Raw genomic sequence first — 25,909 nt, 5'->3', positions numbered from 1 at the left:
GAGGGGAAGTTCGTCGTCTCCCTTTGTCATTCCCTCCGAGTCAATTTCAGATGGCCATCATCTCTCACATAAAACATCGTCAACATGCGCTGAGCTTTATGCTATTTTTTTTTCGCCTTGCGGAAAATTACTGACAGCCCCGTTCGCTCCTGGATCGTTTTTACGGAGTCCAGATCTGCGCTGCAGTGTGTGGCAACTATGGGACTTCGCGGCTTCCGCTCAGTCCTGTGGCCATTGAAATTCTACAAGTATACAAGAAAGCAAGCGCACAGGGCCACTCTAGCGTCTATCAGTGGATCCTGGGTCATGTGGGCATCAGCGGAAACGAGGACGCTGATCGAACAGCCGCAGGCGCGCACCAGTGCACCCGGCGTGTCGCCATCATCTTGTCTCGGGGGGATCACCGTTACCTCGTTTCAAGCCTCACTGGCCCCATGATGCAGTCTCAATGGCAACGTGACGTCACCACCCACTCTTTACCTTACTTGGTTGACCCACCCATGTGCTATCGGAAGGGAAGCTCACAGCAGCGGTCTTCCTCGACGTAAAAAAAGCATATGACAGCGTGGTGCACAGCACTGTCATTGCGACGCTCCAAGAGGCTGGTATCGGGGGCCGCCCACTCACATGGATTCGGGACTTCCTCGTTGGTCGCACCCTGTTTGTGCGCACCTCTGAAGGGGACACCGCACACTACAGAGTTCTGTGAGGTGTCCCGCAAGGCAGTGTGCAGAGCCCCCTGCTGTTCAACGTCATCATGGCCGCTTTACCTGCTCAATTCAGTGAACATGTCAACATCACAATATACGCCGACGACCTCTGCATCTGGGCCTCCTCCACCCGTCGGGATGTAATCCAGCGTCACTTGCAAGGTGCTCTTGACACTATCGTATCTTACCTCTCCGACCGTGGTCTTTCTATCTCATCCAGCATGACTGTTGCCATGGCATTTACCCGCCGGTCCTTCCGCAAATTCCCCCTCCGCGTTGACGGCCAACAGCTCGCCTTCGTACGTCATCACAAATACCTGTGCATAACCAATGACAGGGAGCTGACTTGGTCCAAGCACGTCAAGGCCCTGTCTACCGCGGTGACTATCATCGTGAACGTCCTCCGCCGCATCTCTGGTTCGTCCTGGGGCCCATCATACCCTGACCTTCGCCAGGTGCATACCTCACTCGTCTTAGGGCTCCTGCGTTACAGCTTACCGGTATTGCACGGTCTAAGTTCAACAACAGAGAGCGAACTTTTGAACATCCAGGCGTGAAGCCTTCGAGTGTGCCTTGGTGTCCCCAAAACGGCCGACACCTTCACAGTCTTGGCTGAGGCGAAGAAGACGGCAGCCCGCGTCCTACGCGACATGGAGACCCTGCGCTCTTGTGCGCGGTACCGCACACGACATGCTGCCCACTACCTACGGGACATTCCCCTACTGTATGAAAACTCAGCTTTCAGGGCTGCTGTTTGCAGACTGGCACAGTCTCTTACGCCCCCTCCGTCGCGCCTGCTATACGCTCCACCTTTGTGGACCCTCGTGCTGCCTCCGACGGACCTGCATATTCCCGACATGTCCCGCAAAAACGACACTCCTGTCCTCGGTGCGCGCCAGTTTGCTCTTGACCGTTTGAACTCGGTCCACGGTCAGCGTAAAGCAATTTTCACGGATGGCTGGGTTGTGTACGGCGCGTCGTCTGCAGCTTTCTACATGCCTCACAGCGACACTGTGTAGGCTTCCAAGCTGCCGCATGAAACTTCATACACCGAAGCGGAACTGACAGCCATCTATGAAGCGCTCAACGCCATATCCGGTTCACAGGCCGACTCGTGGTCCATCTTCACGGACAGCAAGTCAGCATTGGAGACCTTGGCGTTGTACCGGTGCAGTGCTATTTGCAATCTCCGCACGCTTGTAATCGCCAGATACAACGAGCTCCTGGCTTCCGGCCATAGCGTACGGCTCCAGTGGGTACCCAGTCACGTCGGGCTGCCCGGAAATACCCGTGCCGACATTGCTGCGAAACGTGCCCATACCACGGCTGTCTTGAGTCTCAGCATCCCGCTTTCAATGTCAGCCTGCCTGCTCCAAATACGTCGCTTGCGCTCTCGCTGTGTCCAAGATTTCATAGAACGTGCCATCTCGCCCAATACATTTCTGCACTCCATCGACCCAAAAATGCAATACGTCCCTCCCCCAAACATCACGAGGAGGGAGGCGTCTGTTATCCACCGTCTGCGGTTAAGCGTGGCTCGAACGCCAACACGGCTCTTCCAACTCAGCACGCTTGACACCCCTACATGTGCAGCCTGCTCTACCGAGGGCAACACTTCCCACCTACTCCTCCACTGTCACCTGTTCGCCGCTCCCCGTGCCACTCTGATGGAGCGGCTAGCTGCCCTAGGGCTGAGGGAGGTCTCGCTGGCAACGCTACTGGGCCCTCTGCAACGCCCCATTCAGTGGCGCGTCGGAAGGGAACTCGTACGCGTCCTTACTGAGACAGGGCTCGCGCTGAGCCTGTGACTGCGCCTCTTTTCTTTCGCTCTTTTCGTTTTGTCTTCCTTTTTCTTCTTTTTAGTTTTCCTTTTTTGTAAGCGGGAATAGCAAGTTGGCTTCTGGAGCCAGGCTAGCCTTTCCCCTCTTTCTTTGTTCCTATTCCACCTTTGTTCCACCTGTTCCACCTGTTCTTTGGTCCACCTGTTCCACCTATATTCCCACCCCCACCCCCCATCTTGGTTGACTTGCATTGTCTCTTACTCTGGAAACTGCTCTCCAACGCGTCGATGAACGCCAGTTCGACTTAAACAAAATTCTCTGACCATGGTCAGACCCCTCACATCTGATGCAAGGCCTACGAGCTGTTGCTGAGTTCCTCTCCAGCACTGCACTAATGGACGAACTCTAATAGGACACATTTCCATCATCATCACTTTCTCATCCCTCCCACGAGCGCAATGGGGCAGTGTACCGCCATAACGGCGGAGAATAGACCCACCACATCATCATCCCATTCACGTGTGTGTGCGTCGTCGATCCGTCAGTGAAAATAACAGTGCGGCTACAGTGACATAGACCTCCATCATAGACAGACAATGCTGTCTCAGCACTGCCTGCAGTGGGCAAAGTGGACTTGGGGTGCTGTACTTTTGGCATAGAGATGCAAGTCCGTGGTAGCTCTATAGAGTCCAAGGGGGATGCTGAGTCGCTCTTGGAGGCTGTGTTTTTGGCAGGTTGCGCTGGTAAGGAGCAGAGGCTTTGTAGAAGTCAGAATTTCGGCCTCTCAGTTTTCGTGCAAGGGGGTGCTTGTCATGGCGCATACGCAGGCGCAGATATAGTGGCGCACTATTTCTTGCGTTCTCAGCACCTCTACAGGCAGTTCTCTAACCTCTACTGTTGCCAAAAGATCAGGGGTTGCTCGAAGCACCCCGAGGCAGATTTTCAAACCTCTTGTTAAAACTCTTTATAGTGTCCTCTCTGCTGTGTTGCTTATCCCATATAGTACAGGTAGATGGTAACCCACCATTTGCCGAATAAGCGCCCAATGTACCGTAAGTAGGGACCTCGTTGACATTCCCCAACGGGGGCCGGAGGGACGACCAAGGACGTTGACCCGTGCCTCAGACCACTCCTGAAGATGTTTTATGTAAGCAGACCATGATAGTTGTGCGTCAATGACGACTCCTAAGATGCGGTGATGAGACACCCTCTGAATTGTCAGACCATTGAGAGTCAGTTGAGGACTCTTCATTCTCTTTCGGTGTGGAGGTTGGAAGTGTCGCGTTTATCCGCTTGTGTGTGCCGTAGTCTCGGGGTTTGTTGCATGCATTCTGACAAAGGTTGTAAAATGCCTACGTACCCGTGGTTGGTAAATCGCTCGTGAAAAGAGAAAAAAAAGAAGGGGAACCAACTTGAAACCAACAAAAGCTTGAGGTTGAAAACTGCGCACATTTTTAAGAGAAGGGTTTTCTTGCAGAACAACAGTCTTGCAAAAAAAAGTGTACTTCGTACAACATGTAAATGCTTATACGTGTTGTGAAGGTAAAAAGAGACAACAAGGGGAGGAGGGATATGTTTATTAAGAAAAAAAGAAAGGAAAGATTAGCCAGGCAAAGAGCCGGTTTGCTATTCCGAAAAAAAAAGGAAAAGGGGAAGGGGAATCAAAAAGAAAAGGAAGAAAAAAGAAAAAACGGGGAATCAAAAAAGAAAAGGAAGGAAAGAAAAAAGAAAAACGGGGGAATCTAAAGAAAAAAGGAAGGAAAGAAAAACAAAAAGCAACAAAAGGAAAGGAAAAGGAAAGAAAACAAGAAACAAAAAGAACGGAAAAGGAAAGAGAAACAAAACGAAAGGAAAAAGAAAGAAAGAAACAAGAGAATAAACACTAGCACAACGTTACATGCAGTTCACGAGTCCTGAGACTCGGAGAAAACCGAGGAGAGCGGGAGTGACAGCCCACTGGTTTGGGTGCAAGACCGGGCCAAGAAGAGCGGCCAACGAAAAGTCGTTACAGCCAATCTGGAGCAGACTTCAGCGGAGGGTGTCCCTATGTTGAAGGTGCTGTTGGCAATACAGGAGTTGGTGTGGGATGTCAGCTTCCACTCCACAGACATTACAGTTTTGGGAATTTAGCCGACCCATCTTGAAGAGAAGTAAGGGTGTACGGGCAACATTGAGTCGTAGGCGGTGGAGAAGGGATTCTTCTTTACGGCTGCGGTGGCAAGTGATGACGAACTCCATCAATGGGTCGATAGACCGTAGGAATGAATTGTAAGTCGTAGTTTCGGCACGGAACTGCTGAGCACGTGTGGCACAAAGACAGCGTATGTATAGACTGCATGTGGAGGCTGTAAGCGGCAGAGGTGCCAGGGCCGAAGTGTCATCAGGCCCAGCGCGTCTCGCTACTGCGTCTGCTCGTGTATTTCCATACACGCCTACGTGGCCAGGGACCCATTGAAACGTGATGTTGAGACAACAGACAACAAATAACATATCTTGGCTGCGTGTTGTCGTGAACCTTATCCTGCATGCTGATTGTTCTGAAGAAGACGCTCTATCGATTGATACATTCGGCAGCGATATCCTTGAACGGCGAAGGTGCAGTAGCGGGAAAATAGTCAGAAGTATTTACGTTACTTTTATTTGATAGCGGGAAAGGTATGATGTTATTTTGTCAGATTGTTATCGACGCTAGTATAGTGCTACTTTTTAGTGGAGTAGAGGGCGATTCATTCTAAAAACGGAACTTTACCGAATAACACGCCGTGCGCCAACCGTTTATCCGTGATAATTTTGTGAGTATGAGTCACAGCTAGCAAGAATTTTGCAGAAGCATGCACTTTGCGAGGTGGGCCTGGAATCGCTTTTGTAATTGCTACAGATGCTGTTCAGGGCTTTCAAAGGACAAACAGCTACTGTCTTTTTTCATTAGAAGTACTTCATTTTCCGCATAGTTCTGATTGGTAATTTGTCTTTATTAACAAAAAAATTATAGTGATAAAGCAGCACAAAGACGCGGACAAAGAAGGAAGACAGGACGACTGCTAACTCTCAACTGGCAGTTTTTACTAAACAAAACATGTTTATATACACAAAAGAAAGGGGGGGGGGAGCCTGCTCCTAGTCACATGACAGCATCGGGTTACACCGCAACGTGTTCCCGAGATAACTTATCTCCGCGGGGGAGAGGCTCAGTGACGGAGCGCTTACGCATTGATCATCGTCGTGTTTTGTAGTGAAAAATGCCTCTGCTATTTCCCTTGTTAGCTGCTCATTGTGTACTGATAGTACATCTGTTCGCGCGAGGTCTGGTTTGCACCCACAGTCACGACAGTGCAAAGCGAGGTGCCCGGATGGTGTTTTCTTAATGGATGCCCCATGTTCTTGAAGTCTGACGTTAAGACATCTTCCAGTTTGCCCTATATGCACGCGTCCGCACTGCAGTGGGATCCGGTAGACCACTCGTTGTTGTTATTCTACATGTGGGTGTTGCGTTCTACGTTGCGGTGTAACCCGATGGTGTCATGTGACTAGGAGCAGGCTCCCCCCCCCCTTTCTTTTGTGTATATAAACATGTTTTGTTTAGTAAAAACTGCCAGTTGAGAGTTAGCAGTAGTCCTGTCTTCCTTCTTTGTCCGCGTCTTTGTGCTGCTTTATCACGATGAATGTACACCAACTACCCCGCCTTCACACACTCCTTCAAAAAAAATTATATGGCGGTTACGACTGTGTAACGCGAATTTCTGTTGTGCGTGGATGTTGAAACCTTTATTGCTGATATATGCTCAAGTACTTTAGAGTGACGAGTAGTGCCTTGTGATCCCTTGAAGTAAGTGGTGATGTGCAGAGGTGGGAATAGCGGGACAAAAATATGACTAAAATAGGGACAAAAGCCGGACAGGAAACGCTGAAAAGTCGGGACACTTTCCGGGACAACGTACCCATCTCTGAGTATGTCAAAACTGCTTTTATTAGCTCGATTATTTTGACTTCTTTTGCATCACCCAAACCGAGGGTTTTGTGATAGAGCCACAGCGATTTCCCGAAACATTCTCGTTAACAGCTACCGCTGTAAAAGTAAATAACGTACTCGCTTGATTGCAGAAGGTATGTACTGCGCCGCGAATAGGATGGCTGAACACTGTGATGTCACGCTCTCTACTTGAACGAGATAATGTAATCCATCATATTCACTCTGCTTCCGTATTGGCTGTTAAGACTGGCCAAATGACATTACGCTGTGGCAGAAAAACGCTTTTTTTCGCCACCACCACCACGCTGGGGCAGAAAGTGCGCTCCCCTATTAATGGTGCTTTGTGGTGCTGCAATATTTCTCCTGACGCGCTATTGCTTCTCCTTATCTCCAACGCGTATGTAGTTGACGGACTATAGGTATATAGACAACGTCGCAATACTCTCACTGGATCGTATGATGCCTACACGCTAAAAACAGATGGTGGTGATGGCGGTAGTGCTGAAAGAGCTCGCCGTTTCTGGCCTCACAGACATGGGCAACGCCACGACTAACGCTCTGCGGGAATGTGCATCCTGGGCTGACTTCTAAGGGAACTGTGCCGACATATGTCTGACACCCCATGTGTATTGGGCTGCGCAAAGTTGCGGAAAATTGCCACGGCAGAGGGCAGCGCCAAATACCAAAAGTAACAAAGCAGACGACCGACCTCTCCTATGCACATTCATCCATGGCCTCGGGAAGAAAAGCGACACGCCAGCGGCTGTAGCACATCAACTTGCCCTGGAACACCTAGCCTCGCTGCACCATGGAAGGGAGACCATCTATACTGATGGGTCTGTGATACCTGGTGGAGCAACTGCGGCCTGTTATGTGCCCCATGAAGATTTTGAGAAAGCGTCCAAACTCCCCAACGAGACGTCCTCAACGGAAGCAGTGCTATTCGCCATCAATATGGCCCTTCAGCACATCTCGTCCTCCCCACCTGCAGAGTGGACGATCCTCACCGACAGCAAGGCAGCCCTGGAGATCCTGAATTCTCACGCCACCAAAATCATCAGCGACCTCCAAACGGCTATCACCACCGCATGAGACTCTGTTTGCGCCTCTGGCCACGGTGTGCGGCTACATTGGGTTCCCAGCCACATAGGCCTCAGTGGGAACGCAGACGAAAAGCAGACGACGCCGCTAAGCGTGCCCATCAAGACGTCGGTCCGCCAGCTAGTATACCGCTCACATCGTCCGTCTGCCTTATAAAGATCCGCCAGTGGTGTGCCTCCGAATGCGCCGCTCTGCCGAAAACGCTGTAAGCGCCAATGCGTATATCCAGTCCATTGACCCGGCAATGCAATTCACCCCATCCCAGCAGCTCGTCCGCGCAGAAGAAGCACTGCTCCATCGGCTCAAACTCAACGTCGCATATACACCGCAATACTTGTGCACGGTCGGAAAGCGTCGATCAGCTAGCTACGCTACCTGTGGCGCAGTAGCAGACGTCGAGCACCTCCTATTAACCTGCTCGGAGTACTCTGCAGTCCGCGCTGTCCTCGCCGATCGCCTCCAACGCCTGGGACACGGTTCGCTCTCACTGGCCGTCGCAGAGGCCGTCGTTCTCGGCCCCGTCGCACGCCAACAGCAGGGATTCGTTACAAGGGCTCTCCTGCAATACCAACAGGACACCCAGCTGAAGGCTACGCTGTAACCTGAGAACCGCGGCCTTGGGCGCTCGCCTCCACTGCGACGAAGCCGGCCGTTTTTTTTTTCATTTTACTTTTTATTTTTGGCTCCACCAGGGCGTAGCAAGCCGACATGGGTCTGGCTGACCTCTCCCTGCGTGGACGCCACCTCCTGTTCATTAAACTTATATACCCCCCCCCCCCCCCCCCCGCACGAAATGTCAAACACCGAGCTATCGCAAGCAAGGTTGGATAAGTTGTGGTGTTGTTATCCCCAGAGAGCACAGCCGCCACCGTGATGCGAACCCGGGTACTTCCCAGTCTCGACGTGACATGGCCAGCACGCGAATCACTAAGAGGGGGGTGCCGAAATAGCTTGCCTTTGTTGGGGGAAGAACAGATTTGAAGGGTTCAAGGTGAGGTATGGCAGGATGAACGGTACTGGTGAGACAGAAGTGCACTGTCGACGAAAGGTTCACTAAAGGGTCTTTGCACGAGGCGCTAACCGCTGATGAGGAGGGGGGGGGGTAATGGCAGGAACGGCTCGTCGTTGTTGGCGTCACGACTATAGCAAAAAGAGAAATAAAAATGACGGATGGAGGATAAGGATGAAGGGTAGATGTGCTGAGCTTCACCGCATTGCAAGCTCCTAGCCAACCGACATACCAAATGACATCGACGAGAGTCATACGCCTTTTGACCAGAATATATTTAATAACTAGAGCACGGATTTTCATGCAAGTGCATGTTTTTTTTATTCATATGGCGTCGTACGTGGACGATGATAAAATGCTTTTCATCTTGGGTTGGGACGTATTAGAAGGGTTGCAGACGGATATAAATGCACGTTTGGAACTTTGTGGCATATTTCGCATGAAAATGCATGAATAATGCATATTTTGCCATAATTCTAGATGGACAGGTACAGTAAAGTTTCTTCCACCACTTGCTTCTCTAGCTGGAAGGTCGATTCGCTGTGACGTCCGATGATCGGGAACTGATTTCCATAAAGACGTCCGACGGACAAGGGGCTCAACAACGACGGGGTTTATTTACACTAATGTACAACACCAATTTACACATACTGCTACAAAACTCTCTGGGCTGGAAGTAAAATTCACATGGGTCCCAGACCCTTGACAAGTCTCTCTCCCTCTCTTCGGGCTCCGACACCTCCTTAAAAGGGTGACAATCTGGACCACAACCTCAACCCAGGACCACCAATCGGACGGCCCGGGTTCAAAGTGTTGGGACTCCCAATTGGATTGTTTTAAAATCTTTGACAGGAGCGTCCCTTCTTAACCCCCGCCCTCTGGTCCAGATTTACGGCCAACGGTCGCAGCTGTCAAACCGTGCACCCCGTAACTTCGAGCAGTGCATCGTCCAGGCGTCATTTCCCTGATTAAGTGCCGGGGGGTAACGAGGTTTTCCTGGAACTCACGCACATCGTGCTTTCGAGTGTTCAGTGTCAATGTTGCGAACCCTACAGGTACAATATCACCAACATTCTTTTTGTCGTGGAAGGTTCTGCTGGATACGGGAGGGTTTTGCGTCTTCTATCGCTAGATCCCGGTTGGAATAAAATACTCTTGCTGTTTCAGGGGAGGGTGTATAATCCCCACATTGGCTGCTCCACTGTGTGGAACACATTCAGCATGAAAGCAGAGCGAGGCGCATGATGCTGACAAATATTCGAAATGTATTTTTACAGCGGCACGCGAGGCTCGGAGCGCCTCCGCTGCGCGTACGCTATAGAGTGCGTACGGCGGGCTAGAAGGATTATCATTTCATAACTATACTGCGAAGATACTCTAAGAAAAAAGCGTGTGAAAAGGTCGTAACTGCTATAGTTACCACCTAGGTCAACATAGCGTCCGATTAAGGGCGTAAAAGGGTGGTAAAAGCAATTATCATGTATTCAAATTGCTACAAAAACGTTCTGGTTTGAGAGTGAGGTAGCAGGTAGAACTTTGCAACCTTTTAGGCACAACGTATACGACAACTATTACCTCCTAAACGGTGTAAGTGCTACACCCTTTTTTCTAAGAGTGCACTTCATTTACCTTTGCCAAGATGGCCGTACCTCCCTGTAAGCAGTAAACTCTACACTCTTTCAGACAGCTTGTGACCCAAGTAGACGTACAATTCGGCCATTCCACGCCAAGTGATCCAAGAGTCAGCTCTCCATCGTCTTCGCCTGAATGTCGCCCGTACTCCATCGTTACTGTTCAAGATCAAACAGCGTCCCTCTTCGGCGTGCCCCTCCTGCTCCACCGACGCCGACACCCATCATTTACTTTTGACCTGTCCAAGACATGTCGCTCCTCGGACTGCACTCACGCAGCGCCTCTCTGCCTTGGGGCACAGAGACCTCTCTTTGGCCACCCTACTGGGCCCTGTAGGGCAGAAGCAATGGGCTGTTACCAGAGCGCTATTATGCTTCCTGGGTGACTCTGGGCTCGTAGACTGCCTCTGAGCGATCGTGCACTCATGCCCCCTGCTGCCCATGTGCCGCTTGCGTCTTTTTCCTTTTCTGTTTCTTTTTTTGTCTCTTTTTTCTTTCTCCTTTTTTTCTTTTTTCTACAAGGAATAGCAAGTCGACTTCTGTCTGGCTGACCTTTCCTTTCTGCTTGCCTTTTCTCTTTTTTTTTTCGTAATAAACATATCCCCCCCCCCACCCGAGGTGCCCCTCAACCCCTAGAATTGTATCTGAATTTTTTTGGTGGTTCCTTATGACTCCGAAAGCAACAGAACATTGGTCTTTTATAACGAAATTGAAATTTATAGGGTGCAGAGCCCCTCAAAGATGCAGTGCTTGGCGAAAACCTATGTCATTTTAAGCAGGTATTACGGCTCACGTAAGGCACGGAGCATGTTAAAAAGCGTCGTATTTGATAGGGGAGAGTTCATTTTACCGTATGTTAGCAATTTTCACCATCGCACTCGACAGGCTCGACGCTTGTGGCGTGCACGAAATTTGCAAAGTTTGTGCAAGTTTAGCAATTTTTTTGCAATATAACATTTTAGAATTTCTTCCTCAAAATTTTTTGCCATATAGCCCTGGTGTTGTACTTTCAACACAAAAAATCCAACCCCGCCGGTGCAATGTAAGCCGCAGTAAAAAATCGACAAAATACACATTTTTGACCGAAAACTTCGGTGTGAGGAGGTCGGGATAGAAGCGCGATCAAGGTGTCATTCGATGCACCGTCTTCCTATAGCAAGACGTAGCAAAACAATCTCAGAGGTACATTTTGTTAAAATCAGATATTTTTTTTAAATTGAAGGTAACTTCGCAAACGTGTATGCGCGTGTATGCAAACTCTATACTATATATATACTTATAATATAAATATACTTAATATAAATACTTAGGCGTCACTTTTACGTCAGATTTAAAATGGTCCAAACATATATCTTTAACGTGTTCTGCAGCTATGCGAAAGCTCGGATATTTGAGGCGAAAATTACGACAGGCTCCGTCTGAAGTGAAGATGTTGTCTTATAGCTCCTTAATTAGATCAAAACTTGGATACGCCAGCATTGTGTGGGATCCGCACACGAAATCCGATATTGCAAAATTGGAAATGGTTCAACGTAAGGCAGTGCGATTTATTTTCGGGAAGTACTCAAGGCGGGACTCTCCTTCCGTCCTTATGCCGAACGCAAATATTCCAACCTTACTGAAAAGAAGAAAAATTGCTCGTTTAAAATTTTTGTTTCAGATATTTAAGGGCAATATCAGATTAGACTCCGGATCGTTTCTGCTTCCCTTGCAAGCGCGCCCCTCACATCATCATCATCCTTAATCCTTTAAGCCGTCATTTGCTCGTACGAATATTTTTAAAAACTCGTTTTTTTGTGAAAGCGATACCTGAATAGAACTCGTTGTCTTTTGATGTTGCGAACCGTACAATTAACCAATTCGAGGACGCTGTTTCCGTGTTGTGTGATTAACAACAGTAGTTTTGTATATTCTTGTTATTCCCCTCCTGCTTGGGCAGTGCCCGCAGTATCATGAAATAAATAAAATAAAATAAATAACACGCAGCTGTTGAGGTTTGTTTGTTTTTTTGTTTGTAAGAAAAAAAAAACAAGGAGAAATTGAACTCGTCTCCCGACTTGTTCTGCTACTCCTAGCAAAAGAGGAGGTTTCTTCCAGTTGCTTTCCCTATCCTTCCCACAGATACCACATGCGCCATTACAACTGCAGTCCTAAAAGAAAACATCACGCCAAAACACGCTGCTAGCCTTCCATCATCAGATTGAGGTCGTTCTCTCCCAATATTTCACTAAATGAACCAATTCCACATGCAGCAGACGCTGCATGCGCCCAACTCCACTCTTAAACGACAACTTCAACGCATAGCACGCTGCTAGCGCTCCATCATCAGAAGTGATGTTGTTCTGTCCTCTGATTTCACTAAAAGAACGAAGTCAACATGCAGCAATAGCGGTTTCTTCAAGTTGTTTTTCCTATCCTTCCCACGGATGCCATATGTGTTATTGCAACCAATCCCAAAATTCGCGGTCACCCCCCCGCCGGCGCATTCCGTCACTATGATCAGCCGCTATGCGGGAAGCGTCCTTACAGGGTGCGAATTCAATGGGAGACCGTGTTTATGCCAATTAACAGCAAAACAGAATAAAACTTTTAAGATGTCATCGTCTAATAGAAAGGAACACCATGTAAAGAACCCCTGGAGACACGAAACGTGCTAGCAGAATATAAACCTAGTGCACCCCGGCCAAATGAATTTTAATGCACTGCGCCTATGGGGATTCCGTCGGTTTTTGCACAGCGCCCATGTTTAGACTACGATTTTTCGACAAAGACAGTCAAATTCTGAAAATGTCATCGCCTATTTTTGTTCAGTACGCTCTCGAGGCCACATACCAACCACGGCACGATGTGTGAGTGTTAATCCTGATCCACCCAGGGCCTTCAAAGTTGCGACTCAGACAGGGTTCCCCTCCTAGGCGCTCAACGGATTAAGTCCCAGTATTATCGTAATACGCATGCGCTGACACTGTACGATCGGTCTGAAGATCGGTTCGAAAGGCGGACGATCATTTTTTTCCGGAACTCCAAAAGGCTGACAGAATGGACAACTTTGCGTTGAGTGAGTAATATACAAATGATACCGTTTTGTATTTTATATCGCTGTTATATTAAACTATGCAACTTGACAAAATTGTTCATTTCGAGTGCCGTTTTCGAACCGATTTTGTCAAACGCGATCTCTCAATGTACAACTGGGGAACAAGGTACGGGGTTCAAACCCCGTTATCTTACTTTCACATACACGTATTACAAAATCAGCTTAGGATATCTTTATTATCATCGTTATATCAAATGATATAAACCCCGAACTTGATGAAATTCGCCATTTGGCCATTTCGAGGGCCGTTTTGGAAGCGATTTTCTCAAACGCGACCTCTCGGGGTGCAACAGGGAAAGATACGGGGTTCTAACCCGTGATCTTACTTTCTCATATACATATAACAAAATCAGCTTAGAACATCTTTAATATTATATTTATTTTCAAATGATATTAACCCCCGAAGTTGACGAAATTGGCCATGTTGCGATTTCGAGTGCCGTTTTGGAAGCGATTTTGTCAAACGCGACCTCTCAGGGTGCTACAGGGGAACAAGGTACGGGGTTCAAACCCCGTGATTATACTTTCACTAATACATATTACAAAATTAGCTTAGGACATCTTTAATAATATTCTTATATCGAATGATATTAACCACCGAAGTTGACGAAATTGGCCACTTGGCCATTTTGAGTGCCGTTTTGGAAGCGATTTTGTCAAACGCGACCTCTCACGGTACAACAGGGGAACAAGGTGCGGAGTTCAAACCACGTGATCTTTCTTTCAAATATACATACTACAAAGTTAGCTTAGGACACCTTTAATATTATTTTTATATCGAATGATATTAACCCCCGAAGTTGACGAAATTGGCCATTTCGCCATTTCGAGTGCCGTTTTGGAAGCGACTTTGTCAAATGCGACCTCTCAGGATGCAACAGAGGAACAAGGTACGGGGTTCAAACCCCGTGATCTTACTTTCACTAGCACATATTACAAAATTAGCTTAGGACATCTTTAATATTATTTTTATATCGAATGATATTAAGCCACGAAGTTGACGAAATTGGCCATTTTGCCATTTCGAGTGCCGCTTTGGAAGCGATTTTGTCAAACGCGACCTCTCAGGGTGCAACAGGGGAACAAGGTACGGGGTTCAAACCTCGTGATCTTAGTTTCTCGTATACATATAACATAATCAGCTTAGGACATTTTTAATATTATTTTTATATCAAATGATGTTAAGCCCCAAAGTTGACGAAATTGGCCATTTGACCATTTCGAGTGCCGCTTTGGAAGCGATTTTGTCAAACGCGAGCACTCAGGGTGCAACAGGGGAAAAAGATATGGGTTCAAACCCCGTGATCTTACTTTCTCATTTACATATAACAAAGTCAGCTTAGGACACCTTCATTATTATTTTTATATCGCATGATATTAACCCCCGAAGTTGACGAAATTCGCCATGTTGCGATTTCGAGTGCCGTTTTGGAAGCGATTTTGTCAAACGCGACCTCTCATCGTGTTGGTAGCCACGTTGGCAACCCTGTATATATTGTACATAACTTCGTTTTCTATGGGGGGAAATAAAACCGAGCTGCAGGTGCGGCAGCGCAATCCTTTTTTTTCGGCACCGCTAAGCGACGAAGTGGACGTGGTTGTTCTGCACTCTCGCGTGTTGGAATGCCAGGGCGCCAGCTGCGGTAGACCGAAACATAGGTACAGGTCAACAAAGGTTATGGGCCCAGGAATCGCTCGTTTCGGACCTGTCCAGGAAAGGGGACCTCATCGCTGAAGAGAACGTGAAAAGTCGCCGTCAGAAATGTCGTCAGAGGGGATGGCAGCTCCAGTGCAGACCTTCACGACCTTCACCGAGAAGCTGGACGGGACAAACTATCCGACGTGGAAGTTCAAAATGACCTCGTTCTTGAAGGCGCGGGGACTTTGGACGGTCATTCAAGACAACCCACCGGAAGCATCAGAAACGAGAGCCCTTTGGGACAAGCGGGACACAGAAGCTCTCAGCGCAATTGTGCAGACTCTGTCGAGTTCTCAGACAGCATATGTCATCAACCAGGCTACAGCCAAGGGCGTATGGACAAGGCTACAGGAGGTCAGTCAGGGACGAATCCTGGAGAGAAGGCTTACATTGAGGCGCAAACTCAACGGATTGAAGTGGGAAGCTGGGGAGACTGTCACTCAGTATATGCATCGGCTGGAGTCAACAGCTGAGGAGTTGCGAACCCTGGGAGACATTTTCGAGGATGCTGAAATTGCTTCTATTGCCCTGCAAGGCTTGCCGCGGCCGTACCATGGAGTGGCAAGAAGTTTCGATGCCTGCCCCATGTCGAGTATCACCCCGGAAAGGGTGAAGTATGCCCTGCTACAGGAAGAGGCGCGCCGTGGAACTTCGGCGCAAGATGCGGCATGTAAAGTGAGACTTGCTCCGAACAAGCCGCTGGACCGGAAAGGACGCTCCTTCAACTGCTATCAATGCGGAAAACCGGGACATATAGCTCGGGACTGCTATGCCAAGAGAGACCACAGAAACTTTGCCAGAAGCAGCGGAGGTAACAGATATCGACAGCGGGACCTGAGGCAAGAAGGGCTGAGGCAAGGAGCGAGGTTCGCGCAATCATCTCAGAACCCTGAGGTCACGGAAGAGTACTTCGCCTTCGGCGCAGCCATGGATAGCATGGAGCAGACAGGGATTGACTGGTCCATTGATTCCGGCGCGAGTACCAATATGACCGGAAGAAGAGATCTTCTGAGAAACTTCAAGGCGGAGGCTCCGAGGAAGGTGACGCTTGCAGATGGGAAGACCATGGAGTCTTGCGGAACCGGGACCGTGACCTTTAAGGTCCAGAAAGGAAGCTTCCTGAACACGTTAACTGCCGAAGCAGTCTTGTACGTCCCCGGAATGGCGGACAATCTACTATCGGTGTCGAAACTGACTGACAGTGGCATAGTGGTAACCTTCAGCGACGATAACTGTACTGCGTACAAGGGAAGCAAGTTTGTATTCTCAGGCTTCAAGGAAGGAGGGATCTACCGACTGCATGCGGACGTTGATGTCCCTGCCGTTGCACAGCATGTGAAGAGCGACGATTTTATGCTTTGGCATCGACGCCTGTGCCACGTTAACTTCGACTCGCTAGCTGAAATGGGTAAGAAGGGCAGCGTTCAAGGTTTGCCAATTCTGCGAGGTGAACGCCGCTCCTGCCAGGATTGCATCGTAGCAAAACAAACCAGAGCACCATTCAGGTCGTCAGGAGCCGTGCCAAGGGATTCTACACTGGAATTGTTGCACGCTGACTTGTGTGGGCCGTTCCCTCTACCATCCATCGGTGGAAGCAAGTATATCCTTGTCATTGTTGACGACGCCAGCAGGAAGGCAGCAGTCTACTTCCTGAAGCACAAGGACGAGACTGGAGACAAGATGGCACTTTTCATACGAGAAGCAGAAACACAGACGGGGAATGTAGTCAAGCGGGTCCGTACCGACAATGGCGGAGAATTCCTAGGTAGCGAACTCCAAAGATTCCTCGAAAGAAAGGGAATCATCCATGAATGGACTGTCCCGTATTCGCCAGCACAGAATGGTGTGGCAGAACGCATGAATAGAACTCTGGTGGAAACAGCAAGATCACTGTTAACTGAATCACGGTTGCCCCCCGAGTTTTGGGCAGAGGCAGTTAACACTGCGGTGTACGTCCGTAACCGATGCAGCAAAAGGATTCTCAACGGGAGGATTCCCGAAGAAATCTACACGCGGAGGCGCCAGTCTGTAGGCTATTTCAGAATTTTCGGATGCCTGGCATACATGGCGACGACCACTGAGAGACTTCGCACGAAGTTGGACAGAAGAAGCAGACCTGCGATTTTCTTGGGGTATTGCGACAACAGAAAGGGCTACCGTCTGTACGACCCCGAAAAGCAACAAGTGGTGTTCAGCAGGGACGTTGTCTTTATCGAAGACAAGAGGGGTGCTGATCTACTCAATGTAGAAAACTACGTAGGACAGCACTACGAAAAACTTCTGTATCGCAAGTGCGATTCACAAGAGCCAACTACCAGAAACCATGACGGTCATGACGACGTCGTTACTGTCTACGAAGATGTGCGTTCAGAGGGCAGCACCGAAAACCCCGGTTGCGACGGTGAGAATCTGCATAGGGGCGACGGCTCGGGCGATGATCGAGCCCAGCAAGAACACAACGAGGATCACGGGCTCCGCAGATCAGCAAGGATCAGCAGGCCACCCCAACGCCTACAGATCGACTCAACGAAACGCAGTTACTGCGAAATGGCGGAGGTGGAGCTCAAGGAGCCGCACTCTTACGAGGAGGCAGTGAGTTCGCCTCAGAAGGAGCGATGGAAGGAGGCGATGCAAGACGAGTTGAAGTCGCTCCATGATATGAACACGTGGACCCTCGTTCCGAGACAGCCCGGCGACAAAATTATAAAATCAAAGTGGGTTTATCGGATTAAAAGGAAACCAAACGGAGAAGTTGATAAGTTCAAGGCTCGTGTGGTGGCAGTAGGCACATCGCAAGTCTATGGTTTGGATTACTACGAGACTTTTTCGCCAGTCGTGAAATTGACCAGTCTGCGAATGCTGCTGGCACTGGGGAATGAAGAAGGGATGTTGATGAGACAGTTAGACGTTAAAACAGCGTATCTTCACGGGACACTTGACGAAGAGGTGTACATGGAGCAACCCCCAGGAAGCGTTAGTGTCGACTCCAAAGTGTGCAAGTTAAATAAAGCCCTGTACGGCCTTAAACAGGCAGGGCGGGCATGGTACAAGACTCTCGACAATGTCCTCAGAGATCAGGGGTACAGGAGACTAGAATCCGACAACTGCGTCTACGTGCTGGAGAGGGGGAAGACCAAAATTATCCTTGGCGTATATGTCGACGACATACTTCTCTTAGCGACTACCACGAAGGCCATGGAAGAATCAATTGCAAACCTGGGGAAGAGGATAGCCATTAAAGACCTCGGCGAACCGAAGTACATTCTTGGCATCCAAGTGGACCGCAAAAAGGAGACTAAGCAGCTGACGATAAGCCAAGGAAAATACGTAAAGGACATCTTAAAACGTTACCACATGGAAGGCTGCAAGCCCGTCAAAACCCCTATGGAAACAGGACGTGGGAGACACACAGAAGAACCGGCACCGACGGAGCAGAGCCCCCCGACCATACCCTATCAAAATCTGATTGGGAATTTAATGTACCTCGTCCAAGGGACTCGCCCAGACATTGCTTTCGCGACTCATTTTTTGAGCCAGTACAATACAAACTTCACCATCACACACTGGAAGATGGCGAAAAGGGTGCTACGGTACCTACAGGGCACAAAGGACGCTGGTATTACGTATCGGGCATGTGGTGAACCTGTCGTCGGACATTGCGACGCAAGCTGGAATGAGACAGGAGCGGGTCATTCGCGGAGTGGATACGTCTTTACGCTGTCGAAGGGAGCCGTAAGTTGGAGATCGACCAAGCAGCAAGTGGTCGCGCTCTCGACGTGCGAGGCTGAGTACATCGCCGCTACGGAGGCAATCAAGGAAGGCAAGTGGCTACAAATGCTACTTCATGAACTTGGGTTCAACAAATACGGCACTAAAGGAATGGAAATCAGGAGTGACAACCAGTCCGCGATATGCCTGATGGAAAATCCTGTCAAGCACCAGCGTTCAAAACATATTAACCTGAAATATCTCTTTGCAAGACGAGAAGTAGAGAACGGGAACTTCGTCATGACATACCTCCCAACAGACCGAATGACAGCAGACTACCTGACTAAGGCGGTTGGCGGCATGAAGAATCTGGTGTGTGCAACCGGATGCGGGTTACAACTTGGACAGTCTTAGTCGAACCTTGAGACCTACGGAGGTGACTAGTCTGGCTGGATGCAATAGACCTGATTACCAACGTGAAGGGGGGTGTGTTGGTAGCCACGTTGGCAACCCTGTATATATTGTACATAACTTCGTTTTCTATGGGGGGAAATAAAACCGAGCTGCAGGTGCGGCAGCGCAATCCTTTTTTTTCGGCACCGCTAAGCGACGAAGTGGACGTGGTTGTTCTGCACTCTCGCGTGTTGGAATGCCAGGGCGCCAGCTGCGGTAGACCGAAACATAGGTACAGGTCAACAACGTATCGGGCATGTGGTGAACCTGTCGTCGGACATTGCGACGCAAGCTGGAATGAGACAGGAACGGGTCATTCGCGGAGTGGATACGTCTTTACGCTGTCGAAGGGAGCCGTAAGTTGGAGATCGACCAAGCAGCAAGTGGTCGCGCTCTCGACGTGCGAGGCTGAGTACATCGCCGCTACTGAGGCAATCAAGGAAGGCAAGTGGCTACAAATGCTACTTCATGAACTTGGGTTCAACAAATACGGCACTAAAGGAATGGAAATTAGGAGCGACAACCAGTCCGCGATATGCCTGATGGAAAATCCTGTCAAGCACCAGCGTTCAAAACATATTAACCTGAAATATCTCTTTGCAAGACGAGAAGTAGAGAACGGGAACTTCGTCATGACATACCTCCCAACAGACCGAATGACAGCAGACTACCTGACTAAGGCGGTTGGCGGCATGAAGAATCTGGTGTGTGCAACCGGATGCGGGTTACAACTTGGACAGTCTTAGTCGAACCTTGAGACCTACGGAGGTGACTAGTCTGGCTGGATGCAATAGACCTGATTACCAACGTGAAGGGGGGTGTGTTGGTAGCCACGTTGGCAACCCTGTATATATTGTACATAACTTCGTTTTCTATGGGGGGAAATAAAACCGAGCTGCAGGTGCGGCAGCGCAATCCTTTTTTTCGGCACCGCTAAGCGACGAAGTGGACGTGGTTGTTCTGCACTCTCGCGTGTTGGAATGCCAGGGCACCAGCTGCGGTAGACCGAAGCATAGGTACAGGTCAACACTACAGGGGAACAAGGTACGGGGTTCAAACCCCGTGATCTTACTTTCACTAATACATATTACAAAATTAGCTTAGGACATCTTTAATAATATTCCTATATCGAATGATATTAACCACCGAAGTTGACGAAATTGGCCATTTTGCCATTTCGAGTGCCGCTTTGGAAGCGATTTTGTCAAACGCGACCTCTCAGGGTGCAACAGGGGAACAAGGTACGGGGTTCAAACCTCGTGATCTTAGTTTCTCGTATACATATAACATAATCAGCTTAGGACATTTTTAATATTATTTTTATATCAAATGATGTTAAGCCCCAAAGTTGACGAAATTGGCCATTTGACCATTTCGAGTGCCGCTTTGGAAGCGATTTTGTCAAACGCGAGCACTCAGGGTGCAACAGGGGAAAAAGATATGGGTTCAAACCCCGTGATCTTACTTTCTCATTTACATATAACAAAGTCAGCTTAGGACACCTTCATTATTATTTTTATATCAAATGATATTAACCCCCGAAGTTGACGAAATTCGCCATGTTGCGATTTCGAGTGCCGTTTTGGAAGCGATTTTGTCAAACGCGACCTCTCATCGTGCTACAGGGGAACAAGGTACGGGGTTCAAACCCCGTGATCTTACTTTCACTAATACATATTACAAAATTAGCTTAGGATATCTTTAATAATATTCCTATATCGAATGATATTAACCACCGAAGTTGACGAAATTGGCCATTTTGCCATTTCGAGTGCCGCTTTGGAAGCGATTTTGTCAAACGCGACCTCTCAGGGTGCAACAGGGGAACAAGGTACGAGGTTCAAACCTCGTGATCTTAGTTTCTCGTATACATATAACATAATCAGCTTAGGACATTTTTAATATTATTTTTATATCAAATGATGTTAAGCCCCAAAGTTGACGAAATTGGCCATTTGACCATTTCGAGTGCCGCTTTGGAAGCGATTTTGTCAAACGCGAGCACTCAGGGTGCAACAGGGGAAAAAGATATGGGTTCAAACCCCGTGATCTTACTTTCTCATTTACATATAACAAAGTCAGCTTAGGACACCTTCATTATTATTTTTATATCAAATGATATTAACCCCCGAAGTTGACGAAATTCGCCATGTTGCGATTTCGAGTGCCGTTTTGGAAGCGATTTTGTCAAACGCGACCTCTCATCGTGCTACAGGGGAACAAGGTACGGGGTTCAAACCCCGTGATCTTACTTTCACTAATACATATTACAAAATTAGCTTAGGACATCTTTAATAATATTCCTATATCGAATGATATTAACCACCGAAGTTGACGAAATTGGCCATTTTGCCATTTCGACTGCCGCTTTGGAAGCGATTTTGTCAAACGCGACCTCTCAGGGTGCAACAGGGGAACAAGGTACGGGTTCAAACCTCGTGATCTTAGTTTCTCGTATACATATAACATAATCAGCTTAGGACATTTTTAATATTATTTTTATATCAAATGATGTTAAGCCCCAAAGTTGACGAAATTGGCCATTTGACCATTTCGAGTGCCGCTTTGGAAGCGATTTTGTCAAACGCGAGCACTCAGGGTGCAACAGGGGAAAAAGATACGGGTTCAAACCCCGTGATCTTACTTTCTCATTTACATATAACAAAGTCAGCTTAGGACACCTTCATTATTATTTTTATATCGCATGATATTAACCCCCGAAGTTGACGAAATTCGCCATGTTGCGATTTCGAGTGCCGTTTTGGAAGCGATTTTGTCAAACGCGACCTCTCATCGTGCTACAGGGGAACAAGGTACGGGGTTCAAACCCCGTGATCTTACTTTCACTAATACATATTACAAAATTAGCTTAGGACATCTTTAATAATATACCTATATCGAATGATATTAACCACCGAAGTTGACGAAATTGGCCATTTTGCCATTTCGAGCGCCGCTTTGGAAGCGATTTTGCCAAACGCGACCTCTCAGGGTGCAACAGGGGAACTGGTTACGGGGTTCAAACCCCGTGATCTTACTTTCACTAATGCATACTACAAAGTCAGCTTAGGACATTTTTAATATTATATTTATACCAAATGGCATTAAGCCCAGAAGTTGACGGAATTGGGCAATTGGCCATTTTGAGTGCCGTTTTGGAAGCGATTTTGTCAAACGCGACCTCTCAGGGTGCAACAGGGGAACAAGGTACGGGGTTCAAACCTCGTGATCTTAGTTTCTTGTATACATATAACATAATCAGCCTAGGACATTTTTAATAATAGTTCTATATCAAATGATGTTCAGCCCTAAAGTTGACGAAATTGGCCATTTGACCATTTCTAGTGCCGGTTTTGACGATTTTGTCAAACGCGAGCACACAGGGTGCAACAGGGGAAAAAGATACGGGTTCAAACCCCGCAATCTTACTTTTTCATTTACATATAACAAAGTCAGCTTAGGACACCTTTAATATCGCATGATATTAACCCCCGAAGTTGACGAAATTGGCCATTTTGCCATTTCGAGTGCCGCATTGGAAGCGATTTTGTCAAACGCGACCTCTCAGGGTGCAACAGGGGAACAAGGTACGGGGTTCAAACCCATTGATCTTACTTTCACACTACAAAGTCAGCTTAGGACATCTTTAATATTATATTTATGTCAAATAACATTAAGCCCCGAAGTTGACGAAATTGGGCACTTGGCCATTTTGAGTGCCGTTTTGGAAGCGATTTTGTCAAACGCGACCTCTCAGGGTGCAACAGGGGAACAAGGTACGGGGTTTATCATAAACGGTATCATCATAAAATTACGTAGTCTGTGTATAGTCTGCGGACCGTAGCTGTTGTCCTTGCTGCACCCTTAGAACTCGCATTTAGTCAATTTGTCGTCCAGAAGGCTATCACAGGCCTCAAACTGCCAATTTCATCCGGCAATCTCCCCATATCTGGAAAGTCTCATGGTCTTATTCTTTATCTTATGCGAAAGCTCCCGGGCGTGTTATCGGTGTTGTTATCATGTCAGGGCGCGAAAAGAGATTTGTTCGCCTCAGATATGTCTCCCTGCCCAAATCTGTTCCTCCTCACGTGCTAAAGCACAACCCTGTAAACTTAGCTTCTTTGTGTAGTCCTTTGCCATCAGGTGAAGCCGGGTTTCAGAGGAGGGTGTCCCGGAATGCTGCTCTTGCGCAGTCTTAAAAGAGAACTTCACCGCATAACACGCTCTTACCCTCCACAATCAGCAATGATGTCGTTGTCTACCAAGATTTCGCCAAAAAGCAATCCAACACGCAGCAGTAGAAGTTTCTTCAAATGGTTTTTTCTATCCGTCCTATAGATGCCACATTCCACATGTCCATTGCAACTGCAATCTTAAAAGAGAACTTTACAGCATAACACGCTTTTACCCTCCATCATCAGGAATGACCTCGTTCTCTCCCCTGATTCCACTAAAGAATTTATTCCACATGCAGCACAAGAGATTTATTCCAGTTGTTCATCCATATCCTTCCCATAGATGCCACAATGCGCCATTGCATCCGCAGACGTAAACGAGAACTTCACGGCATAACACGCTGATAGCCCTCCATTATCAGGAATGATTCTGCAATTCCAAAAGCAGCAGTAGACCTTTATTCGAGTTGGCATCCATATCCTTGCCATATATGAGACATGCGTCATTGCAAAAGCAGTCTTAAAAGATAACTTGACCGCATGACACGCTGCCATCCCTTCATCATCTGGAGTGATGTTGTTCTGTCCTCTGATTTCACTAAAAGAGCCAAATCGACATGCAGCAGTAGAGGTTTCTCCGAGTTGTTTCCCTATCCTTCGCAGATGCCACACGCGCCGTTGTAACTGCAGTCTTAAAAGAGAACTTCACTGCATAACACGCTCTTACCTTCCATCATCAGCAATGACGTCGTTGTCTTCTCTGATTCCACTAAAAAACTAATCCCACATGCAGCACCAGAGGTTTATTCCAGTTGGCATCCATATCCTAGCCGTATATGCCACATGCGTCATTGCAACTGCAGTCTTAAAAGAGAACTTCACCAGATAACACGCTGCTATCCCTTCATCATCTGGAGTGATGTTGTTCTGTCCTCTGATTTCACTAAAAGAGCCAAATCGACATGCAGCAGTAGAGGTTTATTCCAGTTGTCATCCATTATCCTTCCCATAGATGCCACACGCGTCATTGCAACTGCAGTCTTAAAACAGAACTTCACTGCATAACACGCTCTTACCCTCCATCATCAGCAACGACCTCGTTCTCTCCTCTGATTCTACTAAAAAACTAATTCCACATGTAGCACCAGAGGTTTATTCCAGTTGGCATCCATATCCTAGCCGTATATGCCACATGCGTCATTGCAACTGCAGTCTTAAAAGAGAACTTCACCAGATAACACGCTGCTATCCCTTCATCATCTGGAGTGATGTTGTTCTGTCCTCTGATTTCACTAAAAGAGCAAGTCGACATGCAGCAGTAGAGGTTTCTTCGAGTTGTTTTTCCTATCCTTCCCATAGATGCCACATGCGCCACTGCAACTGCAGTCTTAAAAGAGAACTTCACCGCATAACACGCTCTTACCCTCCATCATCAGCAATGACCTCGTTCTCTCCTCTGATTCCAATAAAAAACTAACCCCACATGCAGCAACAGAGGTTTGTTCCAGTTGTCATCCATATCCTTCCCATAGATGCCACATGCGTCATTGAAACTGCAGCCTTAAAAGAGAACTTCACCGCATAACACGCTCTTACCCTCCATCATCAGCAACGACCTCGTTCTCTCCTCTGATTCTACTAAAAAACTAATTCCACATGTAGCACCAGAGGTTTATTCCAGTTGGCATCCATATCCTAGCCGTATATGCCACATGCGTCATTGCAACTGCAGTCTTAAAAGAGAACTTCACCAGATAACACGCTGCTATCCCTTCATCATCTGGAGTGATGTTGTTCTGTCCTCTGATTTCACTAAAAGAGCAAGTCGACATGCAGCAGTAGAGGTTTCTTCGAGTTGTTTTTCCTATCCTTCCCATAGATGCCACATGCGCCACTGCAACTGCAGTCTTAAAAGAGAACTTCACCGCATAACACGCTCTTACCCTCCATCATCAGCAATGACCTCGTTCTCTCCTCTGATTCCAATAAAAAACTAACCCCACATGCAGCAACAGAGGTTTGTTCCAGTTGTCATCCATATCCTTCCCATAGATGCCACATGCGTCATTCGAACTGCAGCCTTAAAAGAGAACTTCACCGCATAACACGCTCTTACCCTCCATCATCAGCAATGACCTCGTTCTCTCCTCTGATTCCAACAAAAAACTAACCCCACTTGCAGCAACAGAGGTTTGTTCCAGTTGTCATCCATATCCTTCCCATAGATGCCACATGCGTCATTGGAACTGCAGCCTTAAAAGAGAACTTCACCGCATAACACGCTTTTGCCCTCCATCATCAGCAATGACCTCGTTCTCTCCTCTGATTCCAATAAAAAACTAATCCCACATGCAGCAACAGAGGTTTGTTCCAGTTGTCATCCATATCCTTCCCATAGATGCCACATGCGTCATTGGAACTGCAGCCTTAAAAGAGAACTTCACCGCATAACACGCTTTTGCCCTCCATCATCAGCAATGACGTCGTGGTCTCCTCTGCTGATTCCACTAAAAAACTAATTCTACATGCAGTACTAGAGGTTTATTCCAGTTCTCATCCATATCCTTCCCATAGA

This window comes from Ornithodoros turicata, chromosome 6 (assembly GCF_037126465.1).
Source record: "Ornithodoros turicata isolate Travis chromosome 6, ASM3712646v1, whole genome shotgun sequence".
Classification (NCBI taxonomy): Eukaryota; Metazoa; Arthropoda; class Arachnida; order Ixodida; family Argasidae; genus Ornithodoros; species Ornithodoros turicata.
This window is presented reverse-complemented; position numbering follows the sequence as displayed.